The sequence below is a fragment of the Fulmarus glacialis genome, unplaced genomic scaffold, assembly GCF_000690835.1.
Source record: "Fulmarus glacialis isolate BGI_N327 unplaced genomic scaffold, ASM69083v1 scaffold20870, whole genome shotgun sequence".
Taxonomy (NCBI): Eukaryota; Metazoa; Chordata; class Aves; order Procellariiformes; family Procellariidae; genus Fulmarus; species Fulmarus glacialis.
In genome coordinates, this window is record NW_009188587.1 from 20,841 (window position 1) to 38,382 (window position 17,542).

Consider the following 17,542-nt stretch of genomic DNA (forward strand, 5'->3'; position numbering starts at 1 on the left):
GTGATGTTATTTTATATCAAAAGCATTTTATGTGGTGTTGAATTAAATTTTTTAAACCTTGGGGAAGAATCATGTTGTATAAAAGCAAATGCCGGGTTTTATTTGAAGGAAAAATTGTGTTCTTTTTAATTTATTGGAATGTTTTTAAAAAATACTAAGTTAACACAGTATGTCATTAAAAGTGATAATGCCAAATTCCTACATCAGAGTATAACTTATGTATGACTTTGTTTTTACTGTCCATCTTGAGGAAAATGTACATCAGTCTATATTGTGAAATTCTCCAAGGCAGCTGAACATATTTTTTGTGGAGGTTGCGTATATGTAAAAGAAAACTCAGTCTAAAAGGTTCATAACTTATGTATGACTTTGTTTTTACTGTCCATCTTGAGGAAAATGTACATCAGTCTATATTGTGAAATTCTCCAAGGCAGCTGAACATATTTTTTGTGGAGGTTGCGTATATGTAAAAGAAAACTCAGACTAAAAGGTTCTGTTATACATGAACAGACCTTTATGATCTGAGACTTTGTAAAATTTATTTTACTAAATATGTGGGCTGTTTGATGCAGTTTTGGCCCTTTAAGTATTGAAAGATGAGTATTAAAAAATGAAGGGCAGTATTGGTACTCTTTAAGTGTTCATATTTGTATAGGCCTTTCATATTTATTTCTATATATAAAATAATGTATAGAAGACGCCATTCGAATAAAATTGACAACTGGAACAGTCTTCTGAAGTTTTGTGTTGTGTTTGAACTAAATGAAATTACACATGGCCACTGAACCTTCAGTGGTTTTGAGCAGTGTGTAATACCCTTGAGAAGCTCTTCTTGCCTAGTGTCTGAGTAAGGGGTGGAAGGATCAAAGCCCCAGAAGGAATGAATTAAAGAAAAAATAATTCAGACAACAGTGGAATAAAGGACGAAAGTCACATAAGCAATAAGGTCCAGGTTTTAATAGTTGTAATCAGTGCTGCAGGAGGCCTTACAGGCACTGCAATACCGCTATAGTTACATTTAAGATTCCACAACAGAAAATATGTCATAAATACTGACTAGTAAGGTTTATTTGTACATATTTGGTGTGTGAATGATTACCTACTTTATTTCCTTGAAAAAGGGGACAGATCTGGAGAGACTCTTAGAAGTAAGGCTGCAGACCAGGCTTCGTTTTACCTGATTCGGTTTACTGTGTGTTAGGCAGCAGGTTTTAAAGGAAATTTTAGCAGCATTTAGCAGACTAGACAGCTGATTGCCTGGTTAGCCTTTGGATACACTGAAGACGTTCCAGGTTTCTCCATGCGAACAGCATGGATGTGCATTTTTAGGTAGTTTTGAAGTAGAAATAGGCTGACTGCTGTACTGACAGGTATTTGTCATTATCTCTCAGCAAGACCCAAATCTCCTACTGGCCAATTTACTGTCCTGTTGTGTAATAGCAGAGCTCAGTCTGAACATCTATTATTAGGATGCTTTCATATGAAATTAATCACTGCAAATGCAAGGTAGAGCAGTTAATTAGCATTATCAACACAATTGCGTGGTTCATCCGGTATTGCCTTTGCTGTACAAGTGTACGATTATGTTTCTTCATCCTATTACTCTGTGGAGAAAGATACAGCTATGGTGACACTTAATGTGTTAGCTCTACGGTGCTTAATCCCTATTAAGCCCGTCATAGATGCTAAACTGCTTTTTTTGTGTTATTTCTGCACCATAAAATTATGGTACCAAAAGTAAATGTGGAAGTGCATGGAATTGCTCCATGAGTGTAGTAGCACAGAAAATACATGTTAAGTAAGATAATCCCCCAAAACATGCCTGCTGAAACTTCATGAGACAATCTGATGTCACTTACTTTCTGAACTCTATTAATTTCACTTCAGGTCTATGAAGGCCCTTGCCAGCAACAGAGATAACGTGTTTCTACAACACAGATCAATGATGCTAATGCCTTTTTGTATATATGTTTTTTAAATTCAGAACTAGCCCAAATGAATGGTAGTCTCAACACAAATTACTTTTCTCACCATGGGTTATTTGCAGTATTTGCTTGTCTGCTTTTTTTGAGTAATTTTGTTTTGCACAGACGGTTGCAAATTTACCACTTACTACCTTGAATTTTGCTGCAGCATGCATTGAGCGCATACCATCTGTTGGTTCCTGAAACATTTTAAAGTTGTTATAGTGATCTCTTCATGTCAGAAAATTGGTCACAAAAGTGTAATAAACTTTTGAACTCTAGGGAGAATTTTTTTAAAAACAAAACTGTTTGCTCACACTTCTTGCTTTTGCTTGTGTGTCTGAAACATTACAAGAAGGTAAGATGCCGTTTGGAATTAACATCAGGCTGCATATATAAGGCAGATGCAATATTTGTTTCCCCACCGTGGAGCCGGGTCGGCTGCTGTAGAGCAGATCCTATTCCACCAGGCCTTCTGTTGCGGCCATCACATGAGAGAAAGCCCACCACTCCCTGCTGTCCGTGCTAGTTACTATAACGAGAGAGCGCAGCATGATTCTTCAGATCACCTTTGGATCCTGTTTTCTAGCTAAACCCACTGCATGCTCTGGAAACGTGATATGTCAGAGTTCTAACAAAATACAGAGGGGAGTATTGTATTACTCAGAGAAGATCTTAAAAAAAAATGAAGTTAAAAGGCAAGAAATGGAACCATTTTTACCTAATTCCTTTTAATGGGAATCAGAATGTGCCAAACATCAGGGAGGGTAGGAATTTACAATTTTGTGTCTACCTTTACAGGGAGTTTGTGGCAGATGAATTGGGATGTGTCCTGTTGCAGACGTGGCTGATCTTCATACGTTCCAGACTGGGGTTTGCTTTTCTTCCGGTAGTGTTTTCTTATGGTCAGGTCTACGCTGTGCTCAGAGCACCTCCAGTCTTCCTTCAGTTACTTCTCAAGTGGGAACAGCAATGGAGACCCTAATGAACATTTGTTTGTTCTCTTTTTGAGCTATTTGAAGTCTACCAAAGGTACCTAGAAACATTTCTGAGCTCCTATTTCAACTGCTGTGATGGAGCTGCCAGCCCTCCAGACACTTCTTTAATGGTCAGATTTCTCCTTAGCATATAAAAACCACTCTCCTGACAGATCCACCAAAGCTTTTGAATGTCCTGTCCATTCAGAAATGGATTAATTTTCTTTTCCCTGTCATGCAGTGGATTAATTTTCTTAACTAGTGGGCACAGCAGTTGCAGGCTTGCTTGGTTAATGGTTTTTACCATAGATTTCCACATTCCAGACAGGCTTTTTGGTATCTTGATCTTGCTTTGTGAGAGCAAGTTCAGGGAAAAGGCTGACTGCAACTTGGCTCAGTCCCTGAAGGCATTAATGGAAATATAAACCAAGCCCCACAACTGAATCAAGGACACCCAAACCCCAAGCTAGTTTTGGAATCCTAATTCTTACAATCTTGAGTCATGTTTATAGAAACAAAACTTCCTGGCTCCTTTTTCTCCTTGCAAAACCTGGCACCAGTGCAGAATCATAGCAGCTCTGATGGTGTTTCCAGGACCAAGGTTGCCATCTGAGTTGAGCAGTGGCAAGCGCACTTGTTTGGGAGGAGCAGCCTCAGGAGAAGACCTCAGACTGTCTGGAGCACACTATAAGCCAGCAGACTCTAGTGGAAGGTATCCGGTCATCAACACTGTATTAGACGTGCTCATCAGGTAGCAGCACATCAAGGGTTGCTATTTCCCCTCGAAAGCAAGCTAGCAGTCGTGCTTGCTACCCAATTCCTCTCTGCGTCACTAGTCTTGGTCTATGTTCTTTCCTGCAGACTCCCCTGCTGCCCGTGATACCCAGGATCGTTCAGAACAAGCCTTGAATCACCCTAAAGGTTTGCCTTTGCAGGGGAGTGAAGCAAGCTCGAGCACCTGCAGCCGCAGTGCTGAGGTTCGCCTTGCAGCAGGGGCAGTGCATGGCGCGGTGCTGTGTCAGGGCTGCCTCTGCAGAGCAGGCAGGGGAGGGGGCAGCAGCCAGGCTGGCCCAGCCACCCTGTTTTCAGTGCCTCAAGTGCCCTGAAAATATCATGTTCAGCCCAGGGCTGGCTCAGGTGTGGCCAAACAGACACAGGAAGTTAGAGCTGAGGAGCTAACGTGGTTAAGTTCTGGTCTTTGTGCACATCCCACCACCATCTTTAAGATCCCCATAGAGAGCAAACCTCATAAGGGAAGACTGCTGTTCTAACAGGTGAGAAAGCTTTATCTAAAGAGCCTCTGGGATTTTTCTGTCATATGTACAGTATCCACAAATACCATTTCTGGGAGATAATAAGCTTTCTGCATAGCAGCCGTTATAAATGAACCACAGACACTCTTACGCTATGCAATTTATTCCACTCTTCTGGTGCAGCAGCCATACATAGATCTGAAGTTGTGCTGAATACACCACTTTCAAGTTGCTTTGGTTACTCCATGCCTAGTGCCTCGTTTACAAAGCTCTCCTCATGAGCCGGTGGATGTACTGTTTGACAAGCATTTAAAATTGGAGGATAGCTTTCATTGCTTCTGCAGCAAGGTGAGTCAGGAGAACTCGGCATGTGGGTGGCTAAGCACCCACGAGTGCCCAAAAACACACTTCAAGGAGCAATGGGAGTAGAGAGCTGACCTAAAAAGGCAACCGGAAAATCTCAGTTGGAATAAGTTTCTTACCTCTTAACATCTTCTGACCATTAATGGCTACAGGACCACATACTGTCTGACTTTATTATTTACACAGGAGCACAGGTATGTGTACGCATGTGTATGCGTGATGCCCTGTTTCTTTGGTATAAACAGGAGCATGGAACCTACTTTAGCTGCTGTTGCAAGGCAAATAGCAGACCATTATTATTCAATCCACCTGAGCTTTGCAAATGTCAAGATGATATCATTCATGCTAGCTTTGTCATCATTATGCTTAATCATTTTTTATTAGCTGGTGAACCAAGTAGTTTCTGTAGATGTGCTGATTTCTAACAGAACATCTCTTCAAACCATGCAGCAAAACGTGGATAGCAAGCAAATAATGATTTCTGGAGCCCAAGCTCCTAATTGTAATGCAGATTTCTGTAAGTGTAGGAACTAAGTCTATAGGAACATTTTCATCAATCAGGAATTTGCCCACCTCTGAGGATTTGGGCCCCATTTCCAATGTCTAAAATAGGAGACAGCAACTGTGTTAGCAGCATTGGGGCAAATAAAGCCGGAAACACTCAGGTTCCAGAAGAGCAGTGCCACTTCAACAAATATTTGCAACACCATCGTCCCTGAGCTCCAGAGTAAAACACAGAGGACTAGCGGGTTTGACAATGAGGGAGACCAATACACTCAAATATAAAGGTGCAATTTCACCTGTAGAGGGGGGACCTCCTGAAAAAGACTGAATTTTTTATATCATCGGGCCTGTCCTTCAAAAGGAGCTTTATTTCTTTGGCACACTGTCCTGTTTCGACAGTCCCTCCACCTTTCCAGGCAGCGCGCCAGGCAAGAGACGGCAGCGGAGACAGGTGGAGGAAGGAAAACACGAGCCGGTAGTATTGGCTCTTTTGGGACAGAATGAGGACCTGCTTCCATCAAATTTCATCAGATTTAATACTCAGCTACTGAGAACAGCTACTATTTTGCAACTAGGGAGAGGAAAAGACATTTGGCGGAGCGCAGGCAGGCTGCGTAGGGAGAAGGTGGTGGTGATTCATCCCAACATAAATGTGCCGCTGCTGGGGTGGGGCAAAGTCAATTTTAAGAGGTGCAGCAAGTGTTGGCAGCTGTGTGAAATAAATGAATAAATCAAATGAAGAAAACATGACTGGCTCCAGGTAATTCATATGCGCGTGATCCACGTTTCCTATCCCGGGATCCCATACTGTTCTGTGCGTGTGCTGGATTTACCTTATATTTCAGCAGAAAAAGCTGAAGGTTTATTTCTCCCAGGAATCCACTTGTCTTACAGCAGCCCATCTGTAACAGACACGTTTGATCCTGCACAGGGTACTGGGCTGTTTTCTTTTTTTTTCCCTTTTCCATTACATACATTTTGCCCCTTTGTTCAGTGAGCAGTGCCGCCCCGTTACAACCGTCCTAATAAAAATCACCAACTATTTCAGCTGCCAGCAGCACAGAGATGGGTTAATATTTAGCAAGGGAGGGTATCCCAGGTTAGAAAAGCTGTCAAAATGCAAGATGGCTCAGTGTGGCTCAGATAGTGCAGTTATGCCCCTTTTTAAGATGAAAGGAAAACTCTTTTTATACGCCTGATCCCCAACGACATTTGCCCTGGCCAGTCTGAAAGCAGCCCTGTCTGCCCACCTCTGGAAGTTAGGTCTGCTTTTTCACACTTACAATACAGAAGCCATAATGCATAGCATGGAATAACCCAAGAATTGCATCACCTCTGCAGGCATCTGAGGGCATGTGAAGGAAGGATCTTTGCACGGGGAAGTTTACAGCGTGAAAAAGGATGGTTTGCTAACATTTTGGCCCACATTTTTTCATTTTTTACCCCAGGCATATTGTCTGGAAGTTTGCAGCCAGCGTTTCTGCTGGCAGAAACAATAAGGGCACAGGGAATTTAAAAGCATTGCTGCCTTGGCACAAGTGGAAAACCACATTGCTGAAGCAGAGGTTGTTCCTCTCAACACTTCAGCTGAGCATCTCTGAGCACTCACACCAAATCCTGCATCCGCGTCCTGGCAGCTTGCAGGAAGAGCTCAGCTCGGCGCTGCGTACTGAGACAGCAGCAGTGCAAGCTGGCGCAGGGGGAGCGAGTTATTCATGCAGCCTGATGTGGTCTGAAAAAGCCAGTATGAAAAAGTCCTCTTTGCAACCTCTGCTTAAAAAAATGGACGTGTGGGACCTGGAGAGTGCCAGGACATGGAGCGCTGCCCTTGCCATGGATAAAAGCTCAGCTCTGGCAAGGCAGCAGGGGATGGTGCCTGGCTCCATTACTCACCCTCCCTACCATGTCTGACCGGCCGTATCTCCTTGCTGGCTCTGCCTGCTCCTCCTACACGATCTGATCTGTATGCTCACGCCTTGACACCTAGGCACAGAGTCTTTCTATATGTGTCCCAGGCAGTTGCAAGATAAATAACAGAAAGGTCCTGAGCCCAGAAGCTTCTCTGCTTTCTTCACCCTACACCAGCTGCCTTCATAAGAGGCAGAGCATCTCCCTTGAGATCTGGCTTCCTGTATGAATTCGAATGGCACCTCTTTAGTACTTCTTTTGAATGGAGGTAGTGGATAATGCAGAGCAAATTACTGCTTCTGATAACTCAGGTTTCAGAGAAATGTCAGATAAAGTCTTCAAGGCAAACTGTAATGAATACAAGACTTTTATGTTCTTCCAAGATTTTTTGTTTTTCTCTAAGGCTGCCCTGTTTTTTCTTCGTTTTCCTTTAGGAAATACGAGGGCTATGATCTCAAGAGATGTTGCACGTGTGCACACAAGAAAAAGTACTCCGAAGGATAAAAGTGCAACCAAATGCTTCCCTTCCCATTTTAATTCTGCTTCAGGCAGAAATAGAAAGAGAGTATATTATCTCTGTGCACAGTCAGAAGCATCCTGTGGCATAGGCTGCTGGTGAAAATGAATTATCTATGCAAGAAAAGTTCATTAAAGAAAAGGCTTTATGAGATCTGTATTCAAAACAACGTTGAAAGAAGTTAAATTTAAAATTGAGGTTTCTCATGTCCTACTTGCATGCACTACTATCATTTTAAATCTACATATTATTTGCCAATGCCAATTGCAAAACTAAGTGAAAACTGAGTCAAACCACTGCTTTGTAGGTACTTAGTTTGCCTTTTCTTTTTTTTTTCCCTCTGCTTTCTCAATCTTTCTGCAAGAAGATTCCTACATACTTTCTTGGAAAAGTCAGCATCTCGGACACACATATTACTCCTTTTTAGTGTATACATACCCTCCTGTTAGTGCTCCAGAAGCTTTTATTCAGAACTGGTATGTTTATTTGGAAGTCACACTTGCAGCTCTGCTCATTAGTGACTAGTGCTGATTGATTTGAAGTATTGCAGGGTGGTGGTTCACCTCAGGTTTGCTTGAGTGATATGTTTAGATTGAATCATAGAATCATAGAATCATAGAATCATTAAGGTTGGAAAAGACCTGTAAGATCATCAAGTCCAACCGTTAACCCAACACCACCATGCCCACTAAACCATGTCCCTAAGCGCCTCATCTACGCATCTTTTAAATACTTCCAGGGATGGTGACTCTACCACTACCAGGGGAATGGCATACCTGATTGGAAATACAGTGCAGTGACTTCTCAGCCACCGCTCAGGGAGGGGATGTGCCATACTGGATCAGATCATTAGCCCATATTGCCGTCTAAACCAAGGCATGCACTGGGGAGGCCGGCAAATTCCTGCCAGACAGCTTGCCCATGTGCAATTCCGTCGGGCTATGCGATGGGTGAGATGAATGCAGACCAAGCAGCAATGTCCCTGTGCCGAGCAGGAGGCACAAGAAGCTTTTAAACGGGCAGCAGCTGCAGGTGACATCAAGTAGATGGCTGGGTAATGGGATCGGGCAGGAGCAGAAATGGTCCTTTTGGTTCCCTGCTCCCCAGCCCGCGTTTTAAAGTCTCACCATGATGAGGAAAAGCAAAAGGTGTGTCAGAGGTCCAACTGAGCACTGAGAATGAATCCCGAGCACCACACTCTTTGGATCTCCAAATTTCCAAGAACTTTTCTCATTTAATTGCATATTTTCTGAAGATGTCCAATTCTAGCAATCCATACATGGAAACCAAAGACAGAATTTTCACTCTGTAATTCTTTCTGCAATACAGCCTCTCCGAGGTGCTCTACAGGCAAGGTAAATTAATTTCATGTGCTAGGTAATACATCACTTTAATGAAATCCTGTCACACATTCCTAGTGTGTTGAAGAAGCTGTTATCACTGAAATCTCATGTCTTACGAGCGTGAAGTAATAGTTTGGGATAAGGTGATGTGCCCAAATGTAAAAAACTGCTAACTGCATAAATAGAATAGAGTTGGATAATTATAACTTTAAAGATCAGAAAGATCAAATATAGAAGCAAAAGCCCATCTAAAGGCTAAGCTTGATTCTTTAGTAGTTACAAGTCACACGCAGGAGTTCATGTCACTTTAAAGAAAGATATAACCATGAGGCATTTTTATTTTTAATTGCCAATCCTGTCCTGCCTGCTATCAGTTGGGGCAGAGAGGGGAGAGCTGTAACTCTGTGAGCACCAGTGTTTCTCCCAGCACGCAAACCAGCCCATTTCTGCCTTTATACCACAACATGGAACTTAAGCTTTAACCTGATTTTCCCTTTACAAACACAGAATACACTGCACTGTGTATGCTGCTCACACAGGTATGATATTTGGAGGTGCCCATCAAGGGATATCATTAAGGAACGCTATACGCTTTATGCTATAGCAGAGTTTAAGCACATGGCAATTATTTGCATTCCTTGGAAATGGTGAGTGCTCTAGGACATTATAGCCCAGCTAAGGCAGGGTCTCCTTATTTTGGGTGGTTTTTGTTTTAGATTTTAAAATAGGGGCTAGGTGGAGTCACACACAAAAGTCAAAGAAATTCCAAGTCAGCACAACAGCTCCTGGGGTGAAACTGTAGGCAGAAGGTGGCACGGGGTACCTACCAAAACACTGACTGGTCACAAGAAGTTGAGAGATGTGTTCCTGCTTTTATCAGGACGTTTTTAGTACATTCCTCGGGACATCAGACCTCTGATGAAATGCCACACACTGGTAACGTAACCACACAGCTCCTCTCCCGCTGCTGCACCAAGGCGGTCGGCTGGAATCAAAATCGGCATGAAAAGGTGACAGCATTTGAAATGTAGACTCAAACATAACAGGTGGCAACCACAGCCCAAAGCAAAAACAAATCCCCAAAGGAAAACACAAAAACAAATATCAGAGACAAACGGGCATTTAAAATAAACGAACAAACAAACACAAAAAGAAAATGCCTTAAAGGGAGAATCTCAGAAGAATTACAAAATCATCAGACAAGAGAAAAAAAGATCAGTAGGGACAAACGTGCAATAAGGAAGGGCTGAGTTGCATAATGCCGCACGCTCAGTCTGAAGGAGCCTCCAGATGTTCCCTCTTACTCTCACAGAACTACAAGTTGTGAAATAGCTGGTTTGCAGAGGGTGGCTAAGCTGAGGCTGGTCATGGTGCCTCTTGTCTCACACCAGCCCAGGGAAGAGAAACTACATTCATTTCACTCTAACGGTGGATCCAGTGGCATGGCAGAAGAGTGCATGAAGCGAACAGATGGAATAAAGGAGGGCCAATGCCAGTGAGGATACAGAGGAACTACCAACAGTGACTACTGCCAGAGCCCCACTAGTCACGGGTGTTAAAAATGAAGTTAGGTCAGTATCTAAATGACCTTTAGAGTTTAATGAATTGATCAAATTCCAAATTTGGGCTGCTGTAGTATTTACAGACACAGGAAATTTAAAATTAATATAAGATTAACTTGCTTAAAGCTATGAGATACTTTGGAGATGAACTGCAGCAGCCCACAATATCAGTGATAATCCATTGGCTCAATTCTACTATTTGTAATGGTAAGGTAATTAAGCTTATCCTTCCATGTTTTGCGACATTATCAGTGATCTTGCCTTCCCTAAACCGGTCTACCTGGTTAATAATGTAAGTCCTACGAGCGGACGTAGCAGTCACACAGCAGCGGGAAGCACCACGTATTTCCTGGGTGTGATCATGGCAGTTCAGTTTACGCTCACAGCAGTTAACAAGAGCCCGATTAAAAATAAATGACTTTTAGTTACTGGAAGACACAGTAAGTATGAGCATCCCTTCGTCCTCAGTTTTTTTTGTATAGCCTGCTGTGAATGAGAACTCTTTCCATCTAGGAGAAACCTACTGCTTAAGAACAGACGTGGAGCCTACGCTCTGCGCGGCCCGGTGCGCTAGGCGGCCGCAAAGGCAGCTGAAGGCACCCCTCCGGCCAGTCTGGCTCTACAGCCTCTGGAGCTACGCTTTTGTCAGCAAATCGAGATCCCGTCCCCTTGTCCAGTGAAAAGAAGCACAGATGAGCACGTGAGAATAACGTTGATGTAAACTGGTTAAAATATGCATTATTCTGTGGACAGCATACTTTAGAGCGTAGCGTACTTTAGAATTCACTCAGCCCAAAAACATGCCAGAGAGCAGGTTTCCAACCCGTCTTCACATCAAATTCACCTCTGGTTCTGTGCTTGACCATGGGTCTGAAATGCTCCCACAGCAAAAATACTATACAATATCAGTACCTTCCTACTTTCCAGCTTCATTTCTGAAGTCACTGAACAAATGCATTTCATACCTGTGCAACATTCAGGAGAAGAAGAAGAACTTCTCACCTCTAATCTCCCTTTCCAAGTTTCCCATTGCTGTGGTAGGTAGACACTGCTCCTTCCCATGCACACAGGTCTCTAGGTGCATTATTAGCAGTATTAAGTCAAGCCTCTTACTAGCTCCCAAGTTAAGTAAAGTAGGAGAAAAACCCTGCTTGAATAATTTTGCTAAGACACTTGGGGCTTTTATTACCAAACCCCTGTATTTAGTATTTCAGCATGTTTTTTTTACTGGGACTATAGATATTTCTGTCTTCTTCTAAGGCAGGAGAGACAAGAAGTGCTCTGAACAAGCATTTTTCAAGCCACTTGCAAAAATTTTCTCTCATTCCTTTGTTAAGAATCTAATTAAACTGTCTGCTACCTTTGTTCAGCCTAAAAAGAAACTGCTTTGTTTCTTTCATGCAGCAGGTTTACATGAAAAGACCCCTGAAGAAAGCGTTTGCTCCAGAGGTTAATAATTTGCCTAAAAACATGCAAAGTAAATCCCTTTTACCCCAAGCTAACTAGTCCCACGCCGTGGCAGCTACCCATCCAGCTAATGTGTCCCATGAAGCTCTGCATTTGGGGAGAGGAGTAGAAAGCCGTGTTAGAGGACTCCAGCTCCTTTCAGAGACTCCTAAATGCAAGGACAAGATCTTTAGGTGGAGACTCCTGGCTTCAGAAAGGCTGGTCAACCCAGCTGCCCCACTTGATCAAGGCAAGTGTTCCTCTGGGGGTGTGGGACAGTCCAGTTCAGCGGAGAAGACCGAAAATGCTCCTTGTGTTGCCTTTCTCGGGGATGCTCTTTCACCTCACCGACTATCTACTTACGGGGTGCCATCAAGTGACTTTCCAGTGCTCAAGATTGTGGCTTTGATGTCTTCTGTCCCCTGATTCACATGAATGGTTAAGAAAATTATTTAAGAGTGTGTTTCTATTACTTGCCTTTTGGTTTCTGAGCCTTTGGTGGGGAGTCACAGGGTTAAAGGGACTGAGGATTTAGGACTCGTTTGAAATAAGACAGCTACCAGTAGTGTTGCTGGGCTGCTGTTCCCTCCCTTATGCTTTGCCAAGCTACAATAACAAGTTGCTCCCGCCATACCCTTAGCCGAACAACAAGATACACGTGAAAAACAAAACCTTGAAGAATCTATCAGTCACATATCAGCCCTACGTGCAGTCAGATTCACCTACCCAAGATATATACATACATATTCTTTCCTCTTTTTGAAGTCACGCTAATTATTTAGTTGTTTGGTAGGTTGTTTTCCCCTCATCTCCCTTTCTTGGTCACCTGAGGGAGGCCAAGAAGCAGCATCTAAGAAGGAGTGGGAGCATGGCTCTGGGACAGACGGGCAGAGAGATCTGGGTGCTGGCCTTTGTGGCACAAACTTTGGGTGCTGCTTGGGGTGACATTGCACACACAAATGTGGCAATGAAGTCCAAGAGCGTTATCAAGGCTGTTGGAGATGCTGCCAAACACAGCAACAACTTGTGTAACAGTTTAATGATTAAAGCACTTGCCCAGGAGGCGGAAATAGAAGAAACTAAACCCTCTTCAACCGGAGGGGGTTTGGACAGAGTACGATCAAGGAAGTAGCTGCATCTTCCCTGGAGCTTTTCGTAATTATTTGGCTCAGGACGAGACTGGGGTGAGGCTCAGCTCTCCCTCCCCCACCACTCAATGGGGCTCACTGGACGGCGATGCTTTCAGGAGTCCGAAGGGGGAATAAAAGCAACAAAGCTCCTTCTTCTGTCCCCTGTGAGCAGGGCCCTTCTCAGGTGATGGAGGAGTCCTGAGTTTCTGCACTCCCCCGACAGCCCTGAGAGCAGAGCCCAGAAATCCCCTTTCTGGAGGCAGGGTCAGGCTCCTCTCGCTTCTCCCCTCCTCGGTACTGCGGACAGGCCGGGGTGCAGCTGGGGAGTGTGGCCCCGTGTCGGAGAGCACTTTGGCTCTGAGGGGCCAAGGAGCGGGGAGAACCTGCTGGCCTGCTCCCTGGGCAAGGACAGCTTTTTTGGAGATCTTCCTTCAAGACAGCACTCAGGGCCCCCCGACCATGGTGGCCAGAGCACCCTGTTCTGCTGCTCTGGGCAAGGTGCCTGTTGGGATATCTGGCGGTTTCCTGGGAGTTCCTGCTGGGACAACACCGGTAAGATTGTCCAAGTCCCAGGTCGAGTCTTCTCTGGATCCCAGAGGTCATCTGGGAGCCACTTGCATCACTCCTGCACTGGGGGATGGGAGCTGCTCTGATAATACTGTCTAGAATCATAGAATAATTAATGGTGGAAAGGATCTCTGGAGATCATCTGTCCCAAACCGTTGTCCAAGCTGGGCCAACTTTTGTCTTGTTTGGTAATAATTTCAGAAGCTCAAAAGTTAGCATCCTTTTACCGATCCACCAGGATAAGAGACTTTTAAAAAAGATGCTAGAGCCATGGTAAAATGACCACAGTGTACTTTATTTAATGATTTTGGTACCTTGTGTTGCAATAAAATAAAAAAAATCTACAAAATCCAAATATATAAAATTTTCAAGTTTTCCTTTTAAGTTTTACAAGAAAAATCAAGTTGTAACCAAGGAAATTTGTTAGTATGAAGCACTACTTTCAACTTCATTTCATCACGAATTGCAACTTACTTAACAGACCAAAAGAACTATGGTACTGCAGTACATCAAATACTTCACACACTGTGTTCTTTACTATAGCACATGTAACCTCTGCTGCAGGAGGCAGCGGTCTCTAGCCAATAAAGACACTCTTCACAATCTGAACTCTAAAGGAATGTTCGTATACATGGATTCAGAATATATATATTTACAGGAAGATTTCTTTTTTTTTAATAACTATTTTGATTCTTCATTTCAAATAAAATACCAAATACATTTTTACAATGTTTACAAGTCAAAGCACAAGTTCTGCAATGATTATCATTCACCTCAAGTCACTGTGCTTGTACTGGGGGGATATCTACACTGTTCCATAAACACAAATATGATCTTCCATCACTTTATTTCCGCAACGGTGACTAGGGAGTATAAGCACAGTAACAATTATTTTAGCACAGTCAGTGTATAATGCAACAGTTTACAACAGAGAACTGAGAAACTATTGGTCCATTCTGTTCAATTTACTGTTTATCTGCCAACTGTTACGTTAGTCTTTGTCACATAAATTGTGTACAAGAGAAGAGTTAAACAACACAACTTGAATAGGAAAGAGCACACATTTTTTAAGGCAAATTAATAAGCAGCTTATGGTGTTTTTTGTTAAACTATACCCCAACAGAAGCTAAAAATAAAATGTATGTTCTGCAACTGTCAATAATTGTGTCTTGTTAAATTGATCTCCTCTATAAATTGATCAACATGGCTTTGAACCTGGTTATTCAAAATGGAAATAACTCCTCCCCCCAGATCCCCAAATATAGAAAGTGCATGACTTCGTATGCGCCAAAACAAAACAAAAGGCAGCTGAGGTAGTTAGATGTAAAATGTATTTATGAAAAATAACTGAAAAACTAAACCCAGGACATATACAGTAAAAATCCACTCATTTGGAATTAATTTTATATCATGCAACAATTTAAAGCAGGAAACTTTATGATTTCTGAAAAAAAAAAAAAGAAAATTATTTTAGTAATAATAACATAGGAATGAACACAGAATATACTATTGGAATTTGAATTTCAAGTATTTGAGTCTATTTGCATGTGCATTTTTACAGGCTTTTTGTAGTCTTAGGAAGTCATTTACTTTTTACCAGGCATCACATGAGATCTGGTCTACCTCTGGGACCGCAGCTCCTGGAAGGCAGAAATACACTGCGAGTGCCTGAAGATGCTCCACCATGTGTGCCCGGAGGACCACCATCTCAGCTTGGGTGAACTTCTGCACACCCATCCTCCACTGAGGCCACCTGAGAGTCACAGGGCCAGGGATCCTGTGCCTACGTCTCCCGGGGACTGATCGGATAGAAGTCCTGGGAGGCTGCCTGGGATGTACCCACATGTCTGGATCCACGCGGGATGTGCCCATGTGGCGGGGACCCCCACGTGATGTTCCTGCGGAGCCGGTGTGTACACACCCAGCCCAGGCAGAGGCCCCACGCACCGAGCAGTCCCCAAAGAGAGGATCAGCCTCCACCTTGGACCACAGAGTCTCAGCTCCTCTTGGGCCTTCCTGCCCGTGCCCAGCACCATTGCATTTCAGCCCTTACAGTGACCTTTTCTCATCTGGAGAGAGGGACGGTGTTCCCCCTCCTGTAGACAGGACAGTCTCCAAGAAACTGTTGGCTTGAGTTCACTCAGGATGAGCAGGGATTTGGGCTTGCATTGTGGTCCCAGAGCTCCAGCTAACAGCCCCTGGCACACAGGCAGCCCCAGCTTTCCCTTCCATTCTTGCCTAGGAAGAGGAGCAGGCAGTTTTCTCTACAAAATGCACAAATTGAGTGTGCAGGTACAAGAAAAGACTTCAAGCTCTGGGAATGAATTTCACAAAAAAAGCCTATTTCTGGGAGACACAAATTTGGAGATGTGTTCCTGTCTTCAGTAGCAACAACCTAATACATCCCATTACTGAACGTGCAATGTGCTGGCTCTTCTGAGTCCTACTATTAGATCCCGCTGCTGATGGTCACAACATGGGTACATGGAATTTGGTATCATGAATTCTGCACTAGGCACCTGGCTTGAAGAAATCACAGCAGGGAGCATCACAAACTGAAATGGGTTTGGTGGTTTGGTTTTTTTTTGTGATTGGCCTGTGAAAACATAGGGTTTGTACTGCTGAAGTGTGTGCATATGGTTTACATATAACTTGTGAAAGAGAAAAATGTATTTGTGCCTTCTTTTGTTTTTTGTTAAACAAGGAAATCCTGAAACTCCCTTTTCCCCCTTAATTTTACCTTTCTAAGCTGCCTGTATTTTGATTATGATTTTCCAAAGTGATGTGTGGTTTTGACCAACTTCATCTCTGGCAGCCCAAAATGAGGAGTCACTGATGTTCACAGTGTGCTGAACCTACGTACTACGGTGGCAGAGCCACTGGTAATTGCCAATTACACTTGTACATCCTGCACGTCATGGCCTTTAATTTTTCCTGCTCTTGCCACAGAATTAAGTGGAAAACTAGAAAACTGGAGTGTGAGATTTCTTGGCATGGCACAGTATTGCACCTTTCCCCAAAATACTTGTCAGGAGCTCCTGCTCGGTTGCTCAGTTTTTTTCTGGGGGGAAGAGAGTGGGGCTGTGAGAACGTCACATTCTCAGAGAAGTCAAGGCTTTATAGTTCTATGTAAACCTAAGCAGAAAAAGATAATCTGATTTTGAAGGGGAGAGAAGTACTTTTCAGGCCTTATTTCATAAAACACAAAGATGCTAAAAGGCACGCCTTTGAAACAGATGTAAAAATCTTTTTCTTCATGTGAAACAACAGTAAAGGCAATCCTTTGTTTTTCCCTATGCATATCAGTTTGCAAAGGACAGAAAACTACAAACTGCATTTTTGAGGACTGCATTGCACCAGCTAATAAACTTGTTTATGTTCTTAGCAGTAACCCCTACAGACTAGGCATCCAGCTTGATATTTCAGTGTTTTGGCATCATGGGTATTTGACATACATAGGCATCCTCTTCACTGCCTCGTAACTTTTATTCACCGCCTTTCCTTTTCACAGAGCCATGCTACAAACAATATCCCCAAGCCTCAGTGCTCACAGGCAACACCTGCCCCAAGAAGAAGCCGTCTCCCTCCCAATCACCAGTTCAGCTGTGTCAGTGGTAGCCACCGGAGAAACTGGAACAAAAGAGGAGCTACCTGCACCTGCCTGATCCTACCCTCGTGCCATTGAGGTGCCTCTGTCCCTTCTCTGGGTCACCCAGCACTAAAGACTGAGATGAGGTTTGTCAGGATCCAAATCCCAGATCCATTTTCAGGGGTTTCAGTGGTGAAAGCATGACAGACAAGTATCGTGGAGGGCTGGGGTGGCAGGCTGTCAGGGAAAGCAGGGGGACTCCTGCCTGAGCTTAGGATAAAATTTCACCTCCCCAACTTGCTCACTTTTTCCCCTACAGCCCTAATGCCCAGTGACTTAGGCTTTATAGAGAGAATTTTCTTGAAATTGAAATGTATAGCTTAAAGGATGCTTTTTTCATAGAAAATATTAAAATATTA